General features: G+C 41.4%; 1 protein-coding gene across 2 annotated transcripts in view; it reads right to left on the reverse strand.

Moving 5' to 3' along the window:
* The window catches only part of OSBPL3 (oxysterol binding protein like 3), a 298,404-nt gene that overhangs the window by 214,011 nt on the left and 61,333 nt on the right, over positions 1-23,060 (reverse strand). The window contains exon 3 of one of the 2 annotated variants that reach the window (XM_089673212.1): positions 13,488-13,594. The exons of the other annotated variant lie outside the window; for it this stretch is intronic. The gene's annotated coding sequence lies outside the window, so the exon portion shown is untranslated. The remainder of the gene's footprint in view (positions 1-13,487; positions 13,595-23,060) is intronic. 2 annotated transcript variants of the gene reach the window in all.

The raw sequence follows: 23,060 nt of genomic DNA on the forward strand, positions 1-23,060 counted from the left end.
TGTCAATAAGAGTTCATGCACACTGGGCTTAAAAGATGCTGCTTCTACAGGAGTTTTGCAGGGTTTTTTCTGCCAGTAGAAGCAGAAAAAAACATACAGTTGTGTCCAAAATTATTCAACCCCCAATGCTGTAAAGGGGTTTAGGGACTATAGTGTACATTTGGAATTGTATTCAGAATCAAATCCTACAAGGACGTTGTAACTACCCAAATGCAACTAAAATGACATCAATTGTTTATGTAATACAGTAGTAAATGGTTCTTATGTGGTTTCTTCATTGCCACAATTATTCAACCCCTTAAAGACTACCACTCTGAAGAACAGAGGTTCATACAGGTGCTTTCCATCAGGTATTGAAAACACCTGTGGATGTCACCGAGCAGCAATCAAGCATAATAAGCACCAATTAGGCAGCTTTAAAATGACTGTGATACTCAGCTCCTTCTAGACATTTACTGGTGTGGTTACAAACATGGTGAAGGCAAGAGAATGGTCCAGGAAGACAAGAGAAGAGGTGATTTCTCTTCACAGGAAGGGCAATGGCTATAAGAAGATTGCAAAGATGTTAAACATACCAAGAGACACCTTAGGAAGCATCATTCGCAAATTCAAGGCAAAGGGCACTGTTGAAACGCTACCTGGTCGTGGCAGAAAGAAGATGCTGACTTCGACTGCTGTGCGCTACCTGAAGCGTAGAGTGGAGAGAAGTCCCCGTGTGACTGCTGAGGAACTGAGAAAAGATTTGTCAGATGTGGGTACAGAAGTTTCAGCCCAGACAATAAGACGCACACTGCGTAATGAAGGCCTCCGTGCCAGAACTCCCAGGCGTACCCCCTTGCTGTCTCCAAAGAATAAGAAGAGTCGACTGCAGTATGCCAAAAGCCATGTGGACAAACCACAAAAGTTGTGGGATAGTGTTCTGTGGACTGATGAAACAAAATTAGAACTGTTTGGGCCCATGGATCAACGCTATGTTTGGAGGAGGAAGAACAAGGCCTATGATGAAAAGAACACCTTGCCTACTGTGAAGCATGGTGGAGGGTCAATCATGCTTTGGGGCTGTTTTGCTTCTGCAGGTACAGGGAAGCTTCAGCGTGTGCAAGGTACCATGAATTCTCTTCAGTACCAGGAGATATTGGATGGAAACGTGATGCAGTCCGTCACACACCTGAGGCTTGGGAGACGTTGGACCTTTCAACAGGACAATGATCCCAAGCATACCTCCAAGTCCACTAGAGCATGGTTGCAGAGGAAAGGCTGGAACATTTTGGAGTGGCCATCGCAGTCACCAGACTTAAATCCGATTGAGAACCTCTGGTGGGACTTAAAGAAAGCAGTTGCAGTGCGCAAGCCTAAGAATGTGACTGAACTGGAGGCCTTTGCCCATGAAGAATGGGCGAAGATACCCGTAGATCGCTGCAAGACACTTGTGTCAAGCTATGCTTCACGTTTAAAAGCTGTTATAACTGTAAAAGGATGCTGTACTAAGTACTAAGATTGAATGTCACTTGGGGGTTGAATAAAACTGATAATGCTGTGAGCACAGAAAAGACATTTGTGGTTATTTCATTATAACTGTTATGTTATATTTGTCTGACCTACAAGTGCCTCTTTAATGTAAATGTAAGCAAGATGACTGAATGATCAAAAGCAATGTCAAACTGGCCAAAACACTCAATTTCAGTGGGGGTTGAATAATTTTGGCCACAACTGTATTATCCTATGTGTTCATGCACAAAAGGACATTCAGTCCTGGTTCACACCAATGCAACCCCAAAGTCGTGCAACTCTGAGGTCTTACTATGCTGTGCGACTTCATTGCAACTTGCTGCCACTCAAAGCAACTTCAATAATACTGTACATGTCAGTGCAAGTCGCACACAAATAGTGCAGGAACCTTTTTTGGAGTCGCTGCGCTTCAGGGGGCATTGAAAGACATGGGATATGACTTAACGCGCGACTTTGACGTTGCAAGTGTGCAATCCAAAAAATGGCTGTGTATATAAGTGGGTGTTGCAGCGACCATCGGCTGGAACCGAACAGAATCAGCAAGGGAGAATGTCACCAGCACACAGAGTATGGGTCCAAAAGTTTTATTGAACAATCACATAGTTCACAGTCCATATAGCTGAACTCCAGAATTCAAGATTGTTAGGGACGTAACAATACATTTTTCAAACCGGAAGGAGCGGCACGGCCATCTTGAATTCTGGAGTTCAGCTATATGGACTGTGGGAGAGGATGGACGCTGGCGGTCTCTATGTAAGTTGTGAATAAATTTGTGAAATCCTTTTTATATACTCCACTGAGTCTTGTATTGTCTGCCCCCTTTGAGGAACGGGGAAGGTGAATTGGAAGCAGTAGGAAGCTTCCGGAGAGGGGGAATCTTTGGACTGCCTTGAAGGAGTTTTTGCTTGGTCTGCATTGGAAGAGGGTAATGGTATTCTATATCACAAGAAAGAGGGCACTATTTCATTTGGATGCATGTGATTTTCCATGAGAGGGTAATGGTATTTAGTCTATTTGGATGGTGACACTGGTTGTGGAGTGTTGCACTAAATCACTTTTTTGGAGTGCTGATTTGTCACGGGTGGGAGTTTAGGAGGAATCACTTTTAGTTTTCACGAGTGTTTTTCTCTGTTGTAATGATAATGCACTATATTGAGTTTATTTCTTTTGAGGTATCCTGATTTGAGGTTCCTGGATTGAATAATCAGCAAAGTGGAATAGTCCTCAACGTTTGAAAAAGCACTATATATGGACTCATATGTGGACATTTGCTGATATATGTTGATGCACTGTTGGGGGTGGTAGAGGGAGCATCGAAAAGATAGTATTGATATTTTGTTTACACTTTCAAGGGTGAGAGTGATACTTTTCGTGGGGATATTTAGAGTTTGTATTATATCCACCTGTCTAACATGTCCCTAGCATAAATGTTACAATATGATTGTACAATTACTGTAGAAGCTTTAGATTTACTAGAATTTATTTAAAAGGAGGACATAAGCAAGTCATTAAATTTGGATCCAATCAGCCAGGCCCTTGCACTACTACTTGTTGGTAGATCTAAAGAAGATTGTACAGGCATATTGCAACATGTGTGGTGAGCTTAAAGCAGATGCATCGATAGTCTGCCGTGATATTAACAGCCAATCGTTGCTTCTAACCCACACCTAATAACCAGTCTGTTTTGGTAAATCCAATATGGCCCCATAGAAGAGCAGGCAGCTATGCAGACATGATCAGTCTGTCCTCTGGCATCTGTTCTGTGAAGAGAGAGCAAGCACACCGTTCCACGTCGGTCTTCTGTTCCAACTACCACACTAATAGGTGCAGGCTCTGTCCGCTGCAGTCTTTATGTAAAAGAAAACATTCTGGTTGGCCGCAAATCCAAAGAATTCACCTTTATTAGAAATCTTCATTAAAAAACATCTTCACGAGGGGATACAGCATACACAGCTAACTCATTTCAAGCTAATTCAGTGATCATAACTAGCTCTGATTAAGCACTGAATTAGTGTGAAACGCGTTAGTTGTGCATGTTATATCCTCTGCTTGTGAAGATGGCTTTTTTAATGAAGATTTCCACATGAAGGTATTTTATTTGGATGTGCGGCCAACCCAAGTTTTTTCTTTCACATGAAGACTTCACAAACCAGGTTTGGCTTGGTTGAATATACTAGTTTATGTCAGTGCAGGCAGATGCTGCTGGTGTTGCTTATTACATGGGTATAGCAATTGTTTTTCTTGAGTCTATGGGTAACTATAGATTGTTTACAATCTGCAGCTCCTTATAGAAGTTAATGAGCTAGAGGCTGCAAATCACTGAGCACTCTGTAAGTGGAAAGAGTTTAAAGCGATACTAAACGGTTCATTTTTATTTATTTTTTTAAATAACAAACATGCTATACTTACCTGCTCTGTATAATGGATTTGCACAGAGTAGCCTGTATCCTCTTCTTGTCGGGTCCCCCGCTGGCGCTCCTGGCTCCTCCTTCCTGTCGGGTGCCTCCATAGAAAGCAGCTTGCTATGGGGGCACCCGAGCAGGTGCGCTCCTGAGCCACTCCTCTGTGTGTCCATCTCGCCCTGCCCCCTCGGTCTCCTCATTGGCTCACTGGCTGCGATTGACAGCAGTGGGAGCATTGGCTCCTGCTTCAGCCAATGAGGAGGCAGAGATCCAGGACAGCAGAGGTTCTCATGCACAGCACTGGATCTCGATGGGGCTCAGCTAAGTATCAGGGGGGGCTGGGGGGACTGCTGCACACATAGAATGCATAAAGGTAAAAAACCTTGAGCCTTTACAACCACTTTAACTCCTTCACAGAGACCTATTTAAAACTATTGTTGCTTGTAAATGCCGATGGCCTCTGAATCAGTGTTTACTCGCACAGGTGTGTACAGAGTATTTTCATGAACATGTGCATGAGGCCTAATACAAAATAACATTGACATAAGGATCAATTCCAATCAGTTTGCACTATATCAGTGTAGGGCCACATAAAACAAATGAACCAGTAACACCATTAGGAGCATGTGCTTTGTTGATTGTACTGCTATAGGGTCTGACTTAGCAGGGAGCATGTTGGATCTCTGCAGATTGACCGCTGCTTCTGTCTCACCTGGACATGACATACTGCAAGCTTCCAGAATGGGCTACACAGTGAGGCTGATTTACTAAAACTGGAGAGTGCAAAATGTAGTGCAGCTGTGCATGGTAGCCAATCAGCTTCCATCTTCAGCTTGTTCAATTAAGCTTTGACAAAAATGCTTGGAAGCTGACTGGTTTATATGCAGAGTTGCACCAGATTTTGCACTCTCCTTTTTTAATAACTCAAACCCAGTGTTTTGTGGAAAAGTTACCCTGATTATGCAGAACAGACATCCCCAGCTGCTCTGTTTTGTAGTAATAAAAGATCTCTTCTCACCCAAACAAGATCACGGTAAAGCTGGAAGTGAAGGTGTACCTTTGTATGTGCAAAATATCCTCCAGGCATTGTATGTAACAGAAAAAAATGTTTAATTATGACAGACAGAATACGTAGAAATCAGATCTACATGTTATTCCAGGTGAGGCTTGAGGTTATATGTGTTCAAAAAGAAGAAACACACACAACATTGACATCAGAAGGGTAAAGGTCAGTTGGACTTGGCACCTTCACCTTCCATGCTGTGAACTGTAAATATACACTATATTGCCAAAAGTATTGGGACACCCCTCCAAATCATTGGATTAAGGTGTTCCAATCAACTCCAGGTGTATAAAATCAAGCACCTAGGCATGCAGACTACTTCTACAAACATTTGTGAAAGAATGGGTCACTCTCAGGAGCTCAGTGTATTCAAGCGTGGTACTGTGATAGGTTGCCACCTGTGCAATAAGTCTATCCGTGAAATTTCCTTGCTACTAAATATTCCACAGTCAATGGTTAGTGGTATTATAACAAAGTGGAAGCAACCGGGAACAACAGCAACTCAGCCACCAAGTGGTAGGCCACATAAAATGACAGAGTGGGGTCAGCGCATGCTGAAATGCACAGTACGCAGAAGTAACCAACTCTATGCAGTCAATAGCTAAAGACCTCCAAACTTCATGTGACCTTCAGATTAGCACAACAATGCATAGAGAGCTTCATGGAATGGGTTTCCAATGCTGAGCAGCTGCATCCAAGCCTTGCATCACCAAGTGCAATGCAAAGCATCAGATGCAGTGGTGTAAAGCACACCGCCACTGGAGTCTAGAGCAGTGGAAATGTTTTCTCTGGAGTGATGAATCACACCGATTTCTAAAGTAGCACATGCACTACTTTTGTTGCGATTTGCATAGACATCTGTGTCAGATGTCTTACAAATCGCACCTGAATTCAGCATGTCATCCGACTTTGAAATCGTGCAACTTCACTGTAAGTCACATGATTTCAAAGTCGTGTTTGGTGTGACAGGGGTAATTCCACCTATTTTTAAGATGTAAACTGAAACATGCTCACATTCTTCAAAAATATGGGATTAGGAAGGGTTTTTACCATCAAGGCTCCAATCACCACCATTTACATTTTAGATAAATGATTTTAAGTAAAAAAAAAAAAAAAGAAAAAAAAAGAAGAGGAAATCAGAATGTCTAGTCTGTATACTTTTTTCTGTCAGTGCCTCCAAAAGAACAAAAGCAACAGGAAGAGCAAGACAGCTGGAACAAAGCAGCAGCAGAAAAGGTACGGGCACATTATGACCTATGAGCGATTTCTTTTTTTTTTTTTTTGGTATATAGTCATTTTAAAATACTGCCTGTTTTCGACTGGCAATAACTATGAAACTTTATTAGGAAATCACAAAACTGAGCCACTACAGGGAAAAAAAAAAAAAAATCGAACAATGCTTTGTTCCATAAAATAATGGTTTGTTAGGTAAAATAAAAGTGTGCATTGGTGAAATAAAAGTTCCAACAAAATGTTGATTTCACACCTTGAATGCATAAAAGGTAAAAAAAACCTTTAGCCTTTATACCACTTTAACTCATGCACCTTAATGAACTGACCCTAATAAAAAAAAAAATCTGAACAAAGTGGTCAGCCAATTCTAGATCCTTACCAGTAGATCATAAGACCTGGCTAGTTTCTAGGTTTTATTAGTGTAATTAGCAGACCTATTTAAATTAAATGATTGTAAGGCACTAATCTAAAACATTTGTATGGAAATCTCCAAGCAATGCTAAAGAGAGAGAGAATGTTGTAGTTTCATTAGAATAGCACAGTGCTTGGTACAGAGTAGGACCAAATTAAAAAACACGTCACGTGGAAAATATGCAGGCTACCATTGCTTACTTCTCTTTCCATAAAAATGCTAGTTGCCTGGCCTGATAATCTCCCCCCCCCCCCGCTTAGAAGGTATGGAAGCCAGAGACAAGTGGGCCATTGGCCTTTTTCACAGGGTGGCTCTGAGGAAGAGGTTGAGACCTCAAAATGCGTTAGCCTGTTGGAAGTCCAGGGTTCCATTTTTTTGGACTTATATGCAATGTGGATTGGACTCCGCTGTTTAGTGTGATGTGCCTTTGACCTGTTTGCCTATTGTGAGTACAATACTTACTTTTTATCCTTCCAATAAATATTTTTTACAATAATGCACTAGGCCGGTGCGCCCCGTTTGTTTTTCTTTGTATCCAGTGACATTGGACTACCCCGGTCCGTTGAGGGCAGCAAGGAGTGCATTTTCCAGGATATCTGTGATGTTACCATAACCCTAGCCGAGTCCATCCCGAAGCGCAGAAGTACAGAGTTTGATGTATTCTTTATTCTTATCTAGACTCTTCCTACTCTTTAAACTCCGACCACTTTGAGATATCTTTTTGATGTTTTAAAGTTGTACCATTCGCCCCAAGTTTTTTTTGAGGTGAGAGTTAAAAAGTATTTAACCCTTGCAGTGGAGGAGGCGGGGGTCAAGGTTCCTTTTTTGTAATTTTCAGACTTTAAAGTGAAAAAAAAATTGTCAAGTGCCCTTCCATAACAAGCAGATTCAAAAAAGCATCCCTTCAATTATTCTTCCAAGACATAAAAATATCCACACGGTTAACAAACAATTCAGCGATGAGCTCTATCAAGTCAGCAACAGATATATACAAGTCAAAACTATACAAGCAAAAGCCAAAAGGGATAGTTGGGAACAGATTCTGAAATCCAGATAAGCATTTGGTCCCTTCTACACGGGCGTTTCGTTTGTCCATTTTTCATCTATTCATTGATGGATGAAAAATGGACATCAATGCATCTCTATGGAAAAACTGATGTAAATGGCAGGAGAGCAGCAGTATATACAGAGAGGGAGCAGTGTATACAGACAAGCTCCTTCACTTGCCGGCGCTAACTGTCATTTCTGGCTTTAAATGTAATTGCTGGCTTTTTTTCTTTACTTTATAGCTCTTAGAAGGAGCTGCCATTCGGCCCCACCTCTGAAGTAAACAAAGGGCGGGGTAACCGCGTGATGTTCGCCCCTTTGCTTTAATTTAAAGCAGCAGGTAGAATGACAGCTCCTTCTCGATAATATAAAGGGGGAAAAAAAAAAGCTGGCAATGACATTTAGTGCTGGCAAGTGAGCGAGCCTATCTGTATACACTGCTCCCGCACTTTATACAATGCTCTTCTCCTCTCCTGCCCCCTCCTTGCACACACTGCCCCCCCTACAAAAAGGACTTGTCACTTATATGCAACCACATAGGGGACTATTGGTCCCCTATGTGATAGCAATAAAATCACAAATCAAAAAATAAACACTTAAGAATCATGAAAAGTAAAAATACAAAAAAAACACAACTTTTGAGCCTCCCTACCCCCACATACATCAAAATATGCAATCATTGGGGCGCCTATGTAAAAAAAAAAAAAAAAAGCATTATCTTCTTGGTCGTGCGGAGTTCTTCCATATTGGTCCATACATCGTGCTGGGGGATATCCCCCCTGACAATCTGTTATGTTTTACCTCCATAATATGGGCTATTGATCCTTCCTCTTACTGTTATATTGCACTGTCCTCATTTACCCACTGTGATCATAACCACCTCTCTGATGTTTTTCATTTTTTTATGTACTTGTACTGTTTTTTTTTTTATACTTCCTATGTTCTGTTTGTTAAACTTACGTAAAATAATAAAGACAAATTTGCCTTAAAAAAAAGCAATTGTGCTACACATGTCCCATATCACCATGCATGCCAGTGTGAGATCAATAATTTTAGCACCAGAGCTCATAGGTAATGCTAAATTGATTGATTGACCTGTAGGGGCTTTTAAAGCATCATCTATGGAAAATATAGGGTATTGACTTTTTTGCTGTTTTACAGGTGCATGCAATTTTAATGCTTGACATGTTGGGTATCTATTTACTTGGTGCCACTTCATCTTTTAAATTTTACCAACAAATTGGTAAATTATTGTGTTGGTGTGCCCTAAAATTAAACTTTAGTGTATTTTTTACAAAAATTTAGCAATTTATAAACTGTTGCGCTAATATCATGTGACATACAAAATTAGAACTACCACAAAATTTATTCTCTAGGGTGTCTGCTTTTTTCAGAAAATATGTTTGGTTGTTTTAATTAATCTTCCAGCATAAAATTATTTTTTAATCATATAAACCAAAAATGTTAAAAAATTAAAAAAATGGCTCTAGCACTCAAGTGGTTGAACGGCTGTAAAATAAAAAAAAAAACTGATCCGTTTGTTTTTTGAAAAAATATGATTGAACTGATAAAAAAAAAATGGAACACCCGTGTGAGAGGACACTTTGTCCCTTACAAGTGAAGTTCAGCAAAATGTGGGAATTTTGATGAGTGAACACAGAACAGGCCATACTGACAATGCAGTCTTCCTTCACTTCTGCTGGATAAGGGGCAATTCACACATGTGCAGTTTAGTGCAGCTGTAAAAACGCAGAACAGAAAGACATCGGAAAAACAATAATTGCTAACGTGTCCTATTCACAGCATAACGTTGCATTGCATTGTCCCACAATGCAAAACGTATGTCAACGGAGGGCAAAATGTATGTCAACGAAATTCAGAGCGCTACTAAAAATGGATGAAGATGTACATGCATTTTAGCAGAAGCCAGTGTAAATTGCCCCTCAGAGATTTGAGAACACTGGATTTAAACCTCTTGGCGCCCGCACCTCCCGGCCCTTTAAGAGTTTCAGAAGCTGGGAGGCGGGGCGGGGTTTTAGGGTAATGTGCCAGCTGAGATTCGCCGTCACAGTGGTCACATGATCGGAAAAAGGTCCCGATCAAAAGGGGAGATCGGGACATTTCCAGGAGTAGTGGACATATGTGCTGGGAGCGCGCAGGGCGTGCACTCTCAGCACATATGTATATTTTAATTGTAATAAAGGCGTCAAGGCCCAGACGCCGAGAGGCCGCATATTTGCGTGCGATCGGCGTCAAGGAGTTAAAGGAGCGCTTAATGTCTGTCTGCTTTCCTGTCTACCTGAATCTGCAGCACACCAAGACTGAATAAATGAACATAACCGAAGAAGAAAACATAAAATGTTGCCACTATACAGCCATAACAACACAAATATTTAGTACAAAGCGTAAAATTCATTATCCCGGCATGAAAGGAAATCTGAGTTTTTCCAGAGATGGCATCTTTCTGCAATTTTGAATACTATGCTTAAAATATATCTGAATGTATTTCATAAATGACGCATGTGTTCCGACACATCGCCCCTAGCGTTCCTAGCCTCATTAAAGAGAAAAGGCCGTTAGGAAAACCATAGCGTGAAGTGGTTTCAGCCACTGCTGTACTGATGTGTACAAGAGAAGGCTGAGAGGTCTTCTCCAACACAGAACTGAAAAATCTGTGCAGCACTACATATACACTGTATGCAAGGAATATCACTTTTATCTTTTCTGTTCCATCACCTTAAACATGAAAGATGGCAGAGAAAAAAAAGTGTATTTTGTGTTTGTTGATTGCCAATCATCTTCAGTTTGTCATGAAAAACAGCCTGTGTGTCCAGTGAGTCATCCAGAGTGAGCTTGGTTTGTAGCATCATCAGACTGTGGGTCAACGTGACTGCGAATGGATGTACACTGCTGGACAACACTGACATTGAGTTTACATCAGGGATATTGTTTATATATGTATTACATGTAATTGTAAGGATTTTTTTCAGTGTGCTGGGTATCTGGGGGCCCTTCTTTTTTCCCAAGGGGGTTTCAATATTCCTATATCTCCTTTCCCAACAAACCCCATATTTGGTCAAAGGTATTGCCCAGGATCCCGAGCCACTTTGTTTAATTTCTAGCACCTGAGGATTCAAGCAGGGAAACCGGCCAAATATGGCCACTCTGTTCAGTGGGTTGCCTAACAGACAGGTGGGTTCTGGTCGATCAAGATTTGGGGGGGGAGGGGGGGGTTGTAAGTTGATAAAAGTTCAGACAGATAATGGGGTGTCAAGCCATGAAGATCCTTATAGGTTAGCAAGAGGATCTTAAAGTTTATGCGAAACCTTATGGGTAGCCAGTGCAAGGACTCCAGGATAGAGGTAATATAGTCACTTGTACCTCACCTAATGAGGATTCTGGCTGCAGACTTTTGTACATATTGTAGCCAATAGTGGATTTAGCTACAGTGTATGATAGCATAGGACCCAGCCGAGTTATGTTTCTCAAGTGGAAAAAAGATGTTCTCACAACATTTTGTACATGTGGATCAAAGGTTAAGCGAGCATCAAATATCACCACTAGATTTTTCCATTTAGACTGAAGTTAAAGTACAGTGCCATCAACAGAAAGGCTACCAGGACTGGCCTTTCACAATTGATGAGGGGTACCAATAGGCCTGACTTCAGTCTAGTCATAGTTTAACTAAAGGAACTTATGGGCCATCCAAGTTTTTATATAGCAAATACAGTTAGGAGAGAAGCAGCCAAAGTAGAATCCAGTTTAGTGTGGATATATATGAGTGTTGTCAGCAAATTAGTGATAATGAGCGCAGGTGATCTAAGCAGTTAGCCAAGTGGAAACATGTGAATGCTAAAAAGTAAGTGACCCAAGATTGAGTCCTGAGGAATACTGTACTTGACTGGACTGACTTCAGACTGAAATCCGCCAAGAGAAACAAAGTGACAGCAATCAGTAAGATATGACAATCTATTTCAAAGCCAATTTTGAGACAGCAAATATGGTTTCAAGGTGAGAAAATAAAAGATTGTGTTCTACAGTACCAAAGGCAGAACTAAGATCCAGTAGAATAAGAATAGTTTGTGAGTCAGAATCAGAAACTAACAGAAGGTCGTTAGTGACTTTGATCAAGGTGGTTTCTATACTGTGCAGATGTCGAAAATCAGATTGTAGGGATTCAAATAGGTTATTTAAAGCCAGGTGGTTATGTAAATGAGATATCACAACTCTCCTGAGGATCTTGGCAAGGAAGGGCAAGTTGGATATGGGGTATCTTTCTCAAATATAAGGGCTTAAATGGCCTGCTGAACTCTAGGCCAAGGGTTTTGAATTAACATTCAGTAAAATCAGTTAGTATAATTTTCTTCCAGCAGAGGTCCGAATCTCACATTTGTACAATGACTCAGATCCTTCACATCACAGCCTCCCTTCTTCACTCAGGCTAGGTTCACATTTCTGTGGATAGGGAATGTACACGAAATTACACGTGTTCCCAACCCACAGAGGAACACGCTGCACTTTAGCAGACACACAGGGTGCCATTAAGATGTATATTCTCACTTGCGACAAACCACATGGTACAGCAGCACCATGCAGTTTAGTGTGGCGCGATGTAACAAAAACGGTTGCGGACTCTTTTCCCTGCGTTTCCTGTGGGGAAAGCAACCCATTACATCAGTGTCCTTAGCCCATCCTGCACATGAGAACTCCCCTTCACATCATAATCCCCCTTACACACACACACACACACACACACACACACACACACACATACCCCTTTCACAGTAATGTTCTCATACCACCAAAACATCAACCACCCCCTATCCTTTGCAGTGTTCTCAGACCCACCCCCCACCCCCCTCCTCTTCACAGTAGTGTCCTCAACCCTCCCTTCCCATCACACCCCCCCCCCCCCATATTTTTCACAGTAGTGTCTTCAGCCCTCCTTCCTGACCCCCAACCTTCACACTAGTGTCCTCATCGTCCCCCCCCCCCCCCTCCTTCACTGACCTACCTTACACAGGGAACAGGGCGGAATGCACAGCAGGTCTGCAACAGCTGCAAGCTGTTTGGTTGCTAGGTCCACCCTGCATCCTAGCAACCAATCACCTACTTGTTAACTTTAACTGCTTCTGGCTGTTGGCTCTGCTGTGAGGATGTTAGCTGTGATGGCTTGGAGGATGAACTGGCTTCTAAGTGATGTGATGGCAGAGGCCCAGATGGTATTGTGACTCAGCCTGGATCCAGACTGCCATTTAGCAATGCTTCCTCTAGACAATACCCCAAAATCTCTCTGCACTACTTTCCTTAACCTGTAGGGAGTCCACTCCCACTGTACTAACTACCTCTGCTGTGACTATTAAGCAGTCACTCCACTTATTACATTTTCTAGGATTACCAGCCATCACAACATATTGACCATCATGTCTACCACCACTTTAGCGGACACCGATGGTAACCAAAATGAAATATGAATCAACAATGCACTTTCCATTATTGTCAGTAGTATTAATACCATCAGTGCTTGGCAGAGAAACCATAATCAGCCATACACAGAGCGCTCAGTTCCTGCAGCAACCTTACCGTGCACCAACTCCACTGGCATCTGACCCTCTGTTGGCAACTGTCTTGACCACTGACATTCGTTACATTCAACCAGGTTTTTATTATTGTCAACTAATTTCCCATCCTACTTAAATACACTTGTGTCTTCTGGTAATTCCAACAATACCAGTTTGTTTACCAACACATTATTTGGCAATACAGAATTTAGCTCTTTCTTGAGCTATGGACAAGATATCTGTTGTATGGCCGCTCTTACTTGGTCCTTCAGTCTTGTGAGGTATATCAGCTGCAGCAGCAAGCACGCCTTTGTCTATAGGTTGTTCAGCAGCCCTTCGATCTTGCAGAACAAATATTCTCCTTTCGCTGTAATATGGAGAGATCTCTTTCAGTCCTACTAATAAAGTTTTGCCAAACCATTCCAATCTAATTTATCTGTGTTCCCATCATAGGTACTCTCCAATACAAACCCATTTATCAAAGGAAACAAAACTTTCTGATGGCTAAACAATAAACCCATTATATTCATTTCTGACATCACATCTGTCACAAAGGGGAACCACAAATCTACATTCGTGTGCCTGAGCATGTACAGAGACACTGGTTGACATTTCAGAAGCCAACATTTTTTTTTTAAAGGGGCCTTAGAAGTGTAGATAACCCTGGTCACAACTAACATACTGACCTGGTGCTCTCCCTCAGAGTAAGCAACCAGTAGCTGCTCTGCAACCTCACCCAGATCATTGTCTGTTTGGTACATCATATCTAGACATAGCAGGTTGCATAACCACAGTTTCCACATGGTGAGTTTGTAGCTCTGCATTTAACCCTTGCATATGCTCGCCTATCATTTTCAGTTATGGCAAACCACATTAACATTCTCAGTGCTGTGAGCCTGCGGCACTTTATTTAACGTATGAACATTCTCTTTATTCTTTGCTTGAACAAGTTCACCCAGTAGAGGGCCACCACAGTAATTTTAGGGAAACGCCTAGCTCTGGCACACCGAGCTCCTCTGCGGCACTCGACATCACCGATGGGGGAACGTACACACTTTCCTCAGTGGTCACTCCTATTGCATTGAAATCCACATTTTGTTAAAAGTGGTTGTAAACCCTTCCATATACCCAGTGAAGTGACTGGCTTCAGGTGACACACAGAGATGAAAAAATCCTCCTACATCAGTTGTACCATTTGTCTGCAGTCTTCTTGGCTTTACATCCATTCAAAGTGCTGAATTTATAAAGCTTGTCAGAGCTGTCAGAAAAAAGGGGGTGTAGAGCTGAAATGACACACTACAAAGCTCAATGAGGAGAGCTCTGAGAGCCGATTGGAGGGAAGAGACAATCCCCACCACACTACTCACAGAACAGAGCTGAGGCTGTCAATCGGCTGGAGTTCCCTCCCCTCTGACACTTTTTCTCTTGGTGTCAGGAAAACTTGTCAGAAGGGATTCATGCTGATAGTGAAGAAACGAGGCAGCAGATAGAAATGATACTTAGTGCTCTTAACTGAGAGAAGTACACACTAAAGAGGGATATGCTTTGTTCATATTTCATATCTGAGGTTTACATTAAGCATCACATTTTCACATTTCATTCTCACTATACAAGGAACTGTACATACGAAAAGTATCAGAAATACACAGTGGGTCCCTAAACTGGACTCACTCCCACGTCACAGTTGCCAGTCTTTATAACAATTGTTTTAGTGGTCCAAGCAATTTTCCCATTAAAGACAGTCTTGCCCACTATAGCAGTAGGTGTTGCCTTCATCACTTGACATCACTGGTATAGGAACAACTCAACTTCTTGGCTCCACTTGGACCTGCAATTCAATCCATATAACCATAGTGCAAAACAAACAAAGGCACAACATTCACTTTGAGACCCCTTAAAAGGCTCAACAGGAACTATCACCATTGCAAGGGATGACTGCGGACTCTTTTGCAGAAGAAATGGGCTTGAAAAGATAGCCTCCCACCCAGCAGCATTCCAAAAAATAGGGCAAGCCACACCACCATACCCCCACATGGCAAGCATGATACTGGCCAGTTTTCTTTAAAGGAGCCTCCCATGTGCGTATTCCTAGGCAGAAGCACAAACACAACTTTATGGGGACTTTGAGCCAGAGCATTGCTACAGGAAACCACACTCTAGTTCCACTCCTGGTCAGCTTCTTGTTTTCTCTCAGGGTCACCACGGGCAACATACCTTTCCACTGATGACAAATTACATCTGTCTCATGCACAGACAACACCGCTCACAGCAATAGTAGTTACTTTTTTGTGGGGGTATTCCAAAGTGCAGCTTTTCTAAGGATGCCATCATCCTGTCATATCGTTGTTTTAGGGCTTTTTTGGCCACTTTTAGTTAAAATAAAAGTTGATATACAGTCATGGCCGAAATTGTTGGCACCCTTGATATTTCTCCAGGAAATCATGTATTTCTCACGAAACGTATTGCATTAACACATGTTTTGCTATACACATGTTTATTCCCTTTGTGTGTATTGGGACAAAACAAAAAAAGGGAGGAAAGAAAGCAAATTCGACATAATGTCACACAAACCTCCAAAAATGGGCTGGACAAAAGTATTGGCACCCTTTCACAACTGCGGATAAATAAGAATGTTACAAGCATGTGATGCTCCTGTAAACTCACCTGGGGCAAGTAACAGGTGTGGGCAATATAGAAATCACACCTGAAAGCAGATAAAAAGGAGAGACGTTCACTTAACCTTTGCATTGTGTGTCTGTCTGTGCCACACTAAGCATGGACAACAGAAAGAGGAGATGAGAACTGTCTGAGGACCTGAGAACCAAAATTGTGGCAAAATATCAACAATCTCAAGGTTACAAGTCCATCTCCAGAGAACTAGATTTGCCTTTGTCCACAGTGCGCAACATTATCAAGAAGTTTGCAACCCATGGCACTGTAGCTAATCTCCCTGGTCGTGGACGGATGAGGAAAATTGATGAAAGATTGCAACGCAGAATAGTCCGGATGGTGGATAAGCAGCCCCAAACATGTTCCAAAGACATTCAAGCTGTCCTGCAGGCTCAGGGAGCATCAGTGTCAGCGCGAACTATCCGTCGACATTTAAATGAAATGAAACGCTATGGCAGGAGACCCAGGAGGACCCCACTGCTGACACAGAGACATAAAAAAGCAAGACTACAGTTTGCCAAAATGTACTTGAGTAAGCCAAAAGCCTTCTGGGAAAACGTCTTGTGGACAGATGAGACCAAGATAGAGCTTTTCGGTAAAGCACATCATTCTACTGTTTACCGAAAACGGAATGAGGCCTACAAAGAACAAAACACAGTACCTACGGTAAAATATGGTGGAGGTTCAATGATGTTTTGGGGTTGTTTTGCTGCCTCTGGCACTGGGTGCCTTGACTGTGTGCAAGGCATCATGAAATCTGAGGATTACCAAAGGATTTTGGGTCGCACTGTAGGGCCCAGTGTCAGAAAGCTGGGTTTGCGTCTAAGATCCTGGGTCTTCCAGCAGGACAATGACCCCAAACATACGTCAAAAAGCACTCAGAAATGGATGGCAAAGAAGCGCTGGAGAGTTCTGAAGTGGCCAGCAATGAGCCCAGATCTAAATCCCATTGAACACCTGTGGAGAGATCTTAAAATTGCTGTTGGGAAAAGGTGTCCTTCCAATAAGAGAGACCTGGAGCTGTTTGCAAAGGAAGAGTGGTCCAAAATTCCGGGTGAGAGGTGTCAGAAGCTTATTGATGGTTATAGGAAGCGACTGATTTCAGTTATGTTTTCCAAAGGGTGTGCAACCAAATATTAAGTTAAGGGTGCCAATACTTTTGTCCAGCCCATTTTTGGGGTTTTGTGTGACATTATGTCATATTTGCTTTTCTGCCTCTGTTTTATATTTGTTCCAATACATACAAAGGGAATAAACATGTGTATAGCAAAACATGTGTTAATGCAATACCTTTTTTGTGTGAAATACTTGATTTTCAGGAAAAATATCAAGGGTGCCAACAATTTCGGCCATGACTGTAACACAAAAGATTTTTAAGCATTCCATTGCCATTGAACACCAGTCCTTCCTTCAGCCTTCGTGCGATCTCTTGCTCCTGCTTAGAGCCTCTGTCTGTTCCTACACAGACAATCCTCAAACTCTCCCTGGACACATGTACCTCTGGCTGCTCCCTTGCAGCCACAAGGACTCCTGGGAAATGCTGAGCCCTGAACCATAGTCAATCCAAAAATTAAGAGTTTGTGCACAGATGTTCAATCAGTCGGAGAGCTGGCTGCCAACAAAACACTGACCTAGGGTTGGAGGCCTCATCTCACCCAAGACTCTTCAAAGCCTTTGGGATCCTGGAAACCTTCACATACCTCCCACCTTTTTGAGGTGGGAATGAGGGACACCTATTAGCAAAAGTATGTAAGCATAGGACACATCCCCAGCCATGCCCCTTTAAAGGAGAATTACCACAAGTGCTTTTATTTTACCACTACTATTCCTTTATACTGTAAATTGAAATTTACAAATGTAGCAATTTACAAATTGGATAAAAGGTTTAGCATTGGCAAGCATTTTTTGCAAGCTAAAAAGTGCATTTTATATACAACTACATAGATCACACCAAAATGAGGAGGGACAGAGGAACTTTGTTCTAAATCAGGGACAGTCCCTCAAAATCAGGGACAGTTGGGAGCTTTGCCCTTCACCCTGTGATTCTTTACTTGTGAAATTGCACTTTAAATGCCATTTTCTACTGTAGCATGTAACATAAAAGTAAACAATTAATTTGGCTGATACATAACCAATGCTAGGTCCTGTTTGTAAATTACAGACAAGGAGGCGGGTGTCTGCCTTGGGCTGTTTAATAAAGAGTGAGGACTAACTGTTGTGGATTTATTTTTCAAGCTATTTCAAAACACATGTTTTCACATATGTTTTTTATCTGCATTTTTGTGCATTTTTGTGTATTTTAACATATAGCAGACATGTCCTTGCCTGTTTTATTACATGCTTTTTTGTGTTTTCCAGAGTTGGTTATTGTGTAAGGCTTCCATTTATGTGAGGCTGCATGTATTAAAATTTTTGTAGCATGTTTTAAATACTGTATCAATCATCCATATAGAAGATGAGTTTGTGTAAACATCAGCTAAACCGATTCATAAAGGACTTTTAAAACATGATTGTAAGAAGAGTGACAGAATTCTTTTTATACACTTGTTCAAGATCAGTATTTAACCAAGCGTGTCAGCATGAGAGCCAGGAAACTAGCACTCCTAAAACAAGGGTTAAGCAGTGGCAGGCTCCATTATTCTCTCATTAGAATTCCCCATTAACATTGGCTGCACATTATAATCTGAATTGACCAAAGCAACAAAATTTGTCAAAAAATTTGTCTAGGAAAGCATCACAAAATTGCTTCTTTATTCAAAGCGCAATCATCACTGATAGTTATCAGTTAATCCTAATCTGGCCATTTTTTTTGTTAAAAGAGACTTAGTCCACATTTGTGACCATGATTCTTATTACACCTATATCCAAAGTAAAATATGTAACATGGCCACATTCCCAACTCCGCACCCCATGTACTCATGGGATGCTTTTCACTTACCGATTTACTTTTTAATTTGGTCTTCTATTTACAGAGATCTTTATATGTAAAAATTACAAGTCCCATCTACCAGCAGCACGAAATTGAGGCTCGGGAGTGAGCCTGCTTGGGTGCCCCTATAGTAGGCTGCTTGCTCTGGGGAGACGCAGCAGGAGAGAGGGGCCAGGAGCGCTGGTGGGGGACCCGAGAAGAGGAGGATCAGGCTGCTCTGTGCAAAACTACTGCACAAAGCTGGTAAGTATAACATGTATTTTTTTATTGCCTTCAATATCTCTTTAACTATATCGGAGTAGCACAAACTGAAAATGCAATTTAATTCATTTTTAATGTTTAAAGTAAACTCACTCATCTATACATGTCTCCATGCTTTATTTTGCCGAGAACGCACTTTTAAAAAACACCCCCCAGGTTTTTTTTAGCTGTGGCCATCTTGAGTAAGGGCAGATGACTGATGTAGAGTTTACTTCCTGGAATCCATCTGCTCTTATGGTGATGACGCCTAGAAAATACTGTGCATGCGCAATACAAGATACACGTGCTGCCTATACACTTTCACAAAGTAAGTCGTGCAGGCAACAAGGTGTGCTTAGGTGGGAAAGTCTCTCCTCTTCAGATGAGAAAACAAAATGCCCAGGAAGACTCCTGGGATGTATGACATCATTTTGGCCTGGGCCAGAAATCAGGGAGCTACTGATGTAAAAAAAAAAAAAAATAAGTTTAAACAAGTAAATATAATATACCTTTCTATCTGTTTAGTGAAACTAGAAGCATAAGGATTACAAATAGTTAATGCTGATTGAGAGCGTAAAGTTCCGCTGTAAACACGACTTCCTCAAGTCCCTGTATTCATTCATAGAACCCTAGCAGTTCGGATTCCCAGGAGATTTACTAATTACCATTGTTGGATTTGGGTGGGTGTGCTTTGCATTCACAATGCAGTCTTCACTGGTGTGGATAGAAGAATGGCAACAAAAATCTTAAACTGGTTACATACTGTCAGGTTTTTTTTTTCGTTCAACCAGAGGGTTGAAAAGAAAAAAAAAAAACAAAACAATCAAAAAAAAAAAACCTGACAGATCATTGCATCAACACAAGCGATGTGTCTTTGTATTCTGACAGGGGGACTCCCTCTACTTCCCCCCTTTCATGAATACTCTGATCTGCACTCACAGCCATTGGCTGCATGTGCTGATTGAATGCTGGTTTTCCAGAATGTCCCTTCAATAATAGCCAGTTGCTAGACAGGCTTTTTTGGGACACACAGCTGTATACACTGACCGAAAGTCGTCCAGGATCTGTTGAATCGGCCGATTTTTGGTTAGTTTGTACAGTATAAGTTTCTCTAGCAGATTTGTTTTTTTCTTGGTTGTTTTTTTTTTTGTTTTTATTTTTTAGGGGTATAGTGTTCCAAATTCCAAAAAAAAAGGCACACCTAGGTAAGCAGATATATTTAAATCTGAACTCCACCCAAAAGGGAAAGTTCTACTTTTTGGCCTCCTCCGCCCCTCCTCTTTGACATTTGCCAATATTTTTTGGAGGGGGTTTTAATAGGTACCAGTTCCCACTTTCACTTGGATTGCCTAGTTCTCCTTCCTCCCTGCAGTCTTCTGAGACACGGCACAGGTCCCAGAAGACTGCGGGACCAATCACAATGCACAGCGTGGCTCGCACATGCTCAGTGGGCACCAAGCTGTCACAGCCAGGTGCCCACAGTTAAAATGCCAGCACCGGGGACCGTATTCGCCTCTTTGGATCAGCACAGTGCTGGATCCTGGGACAGGTAAGTGTCTGCTTATTAAAAGTCAGCAGCTAAAGTTTTTGTAGCCGCTTTTAAATTTTACAAAAATGACTGGAGCTCTGCTTTAAGGTTTATTTATTATGGAATGTTGCATTTTTCTTAGTGGTCTTAAGTCAATGTCAGAGTTGACAGGCTCCTGCTGACCGTGTTGTTTTCAGGTGATGCTCCACTTTGTGACACACACTTTACTGACATGTATATAGTTTAATTTTGGCTAGGACTGAAAACACCTTTGGCTGGATCTAAAAACTGCATGACCTCAATGACAGCCACCAACCATCACTCTCCACACTGACAGATCTGTACTGGCTGGATTGCGGTTCCACCTCCATCTGTATTACTCACACAAACAGAGCAGAAAAAAAGTGAAATCCTGTTCAACTTCCTTCCCTCTGAGATAACAGGTCACATGTTAACAGACCTCAGCGAGTAGGTATTTATTACACAAATGAACAAAAGCATTATCAGTCTAGTGGATGAAGGATTTACTGGCACAGCTGGGCTCAATATTGCATCAAGTGGGAAAATGGGCAAGAAAACAAACATATCCGCCAGAGGAGCTCACTGCTGCTTTCAAGATGATCGATATATTTTCATTTTATGGGCAATCAGAGGAAAGAGCTCAGCCTATGCACTTAAAACATTATTCCCCTGTGTAACTCAACAGTTAATAAATGTTTCTTGGCAGTCTAAAATTGCACAAGTAGATTGGCAATCCAATATTTATTCACTATTACCCTCTGTTAAAACAGCAAGCAAAAGAACCTCCACCAAAGAGATAAAGAGAACCTGTCATGTGCTCACTAATTTCTAGGGTACACAGTAAAATTTTTTTTTTTTCCCATAGACTAAACCTAGCTGTAGATGGATCAGCCGGCTAATCAAACAAACAAAAAAAATAAATAAAAAAGATAGGATTTCCCCATACACAAAAAGGAGGTGGATGTAGGAATTGTTCCTGCTGCACTATTGTATTTTCACAGCAAGACTCCTCTGCTGCCAGAATACACTGATCAGTGTTTCAGCTAATTGGTTGTATGTGCTGGATGAGTGAAAATTTTCCAAGATCTCTACTATTTATAAGCAATGGTTTGTGACAACTGGTAAACAACTTGTAGAAATGCTTGGGTTGCAGATGTTTCTAGGCTTGATAGTGTTGACATGTGGGAGGCTCCCTTTACCAGATTAGAGACAGCTAGTAGGGACTATCTAATCCACTAGAAGTTCTTACCCAGAATTTATCTGACCTGGGCATGTCTGGCCAGAGTATAAGGCTCCATGCACACTAGTGTTTTTGTTAAGCTAAAAAAACGCTGGATAAAAAATGCTGGTAATAGTGTTTTTTAGTAGCGTTCATAAGTGTTAAGGAACGTTAGCGTTTTTATTAGTACATGTAGAGGGGGAAAAAAAAGCTAGAAAGTTGTTAGGAGCATTTTAGTAGCTTTTAGCAGCGTTTAGGAGCATTAGGCGTATTTTTCTGCTGGAAAAAAGCTAAAAAAAAAAAAAACTCTACAAAAACTATTTTTTTTTGCTCCTAGACGCTGAAGCTCAAAAAGTGCTGGACACATAGGATAAAACAATTTAGCTTCTAGGAGCAGAAAAAAAAAATGCTGATAGGAGCAGAAAAAAATACTAGTGTGCATGGAGCCTAAAGCACTCAATCCTCAACTTGCTGGTGTTGCTCCTCTCCCAGTGCTAATTTCATCCATATCTTCTGAGAGTGTCCAGCCCTTCATCAGTACTAGCTGGAGATTACAAAGTGTATCCAATTGGTCACTACTTTAGTTATAACCCCTATTATCGAGGTGTGTTTGTTGAGTCTGGTGGATTGTCTGGCCCCCACGAAATTATCTGTACTCTACTTACAATTTTGTTCTTCTATGCTAGGAAACGTATTCTTTCATGGAAAAAAAGCTGCTAAACTGACTGGCTTGAAAAGCCTTGATAAATAAGGCCTTGCCATTTTATAAAGGAACATACACTAATAGGGGGGAACCCACTAAATCTTACAGGGTCCTGGGGGGGGGGGGGGTTAACTCCACATCTACGGTGTCTGATTTAAATGTTTAACTATATTTGGCTAATATACCCCATGTACCACCTTTTTGATGTCTCTATCGTAATCCCTTCCTGAACCACTGCAATGGTTGGCCTTTGAAAGTCTCCTATGTCCTCTGAGTTTGTTATGGACATACCCTCTGAATGCATATCTTGTTCGGACCTCATAGTGGAATGTGTGATCCTTAATACTTACTTTGTACTCATTGTATGAATTTGCTTCTCAACCTGATAAGTGGAATTGCTGTAGCAGCCAGGGGTGCTGTGGTTCTTTTTTTTTTTCTATTGTTTTTGTGTAGTCTACTGTTTTGTATGAGATGTAATTTAATTGCATTTGAAAAGAGATTAAAAAAAAAATTGAAAGAGAAG

Source organism: Staurois parvus, unplaced genomic scaffold (assembly GCF_062004578.1).
Source record: "Staurois parvus isolate SC_StPar_1 unplaced genomic scaffold, SC_StPar_1.0 ptg000136l, whole genome shotgun sequence".
NCBI classification, from domain to species: Eukaryota; Metazoa; Chordata; class Amphibia; order Anura; family Ranidae; genus Staurois; species Staurois parvus.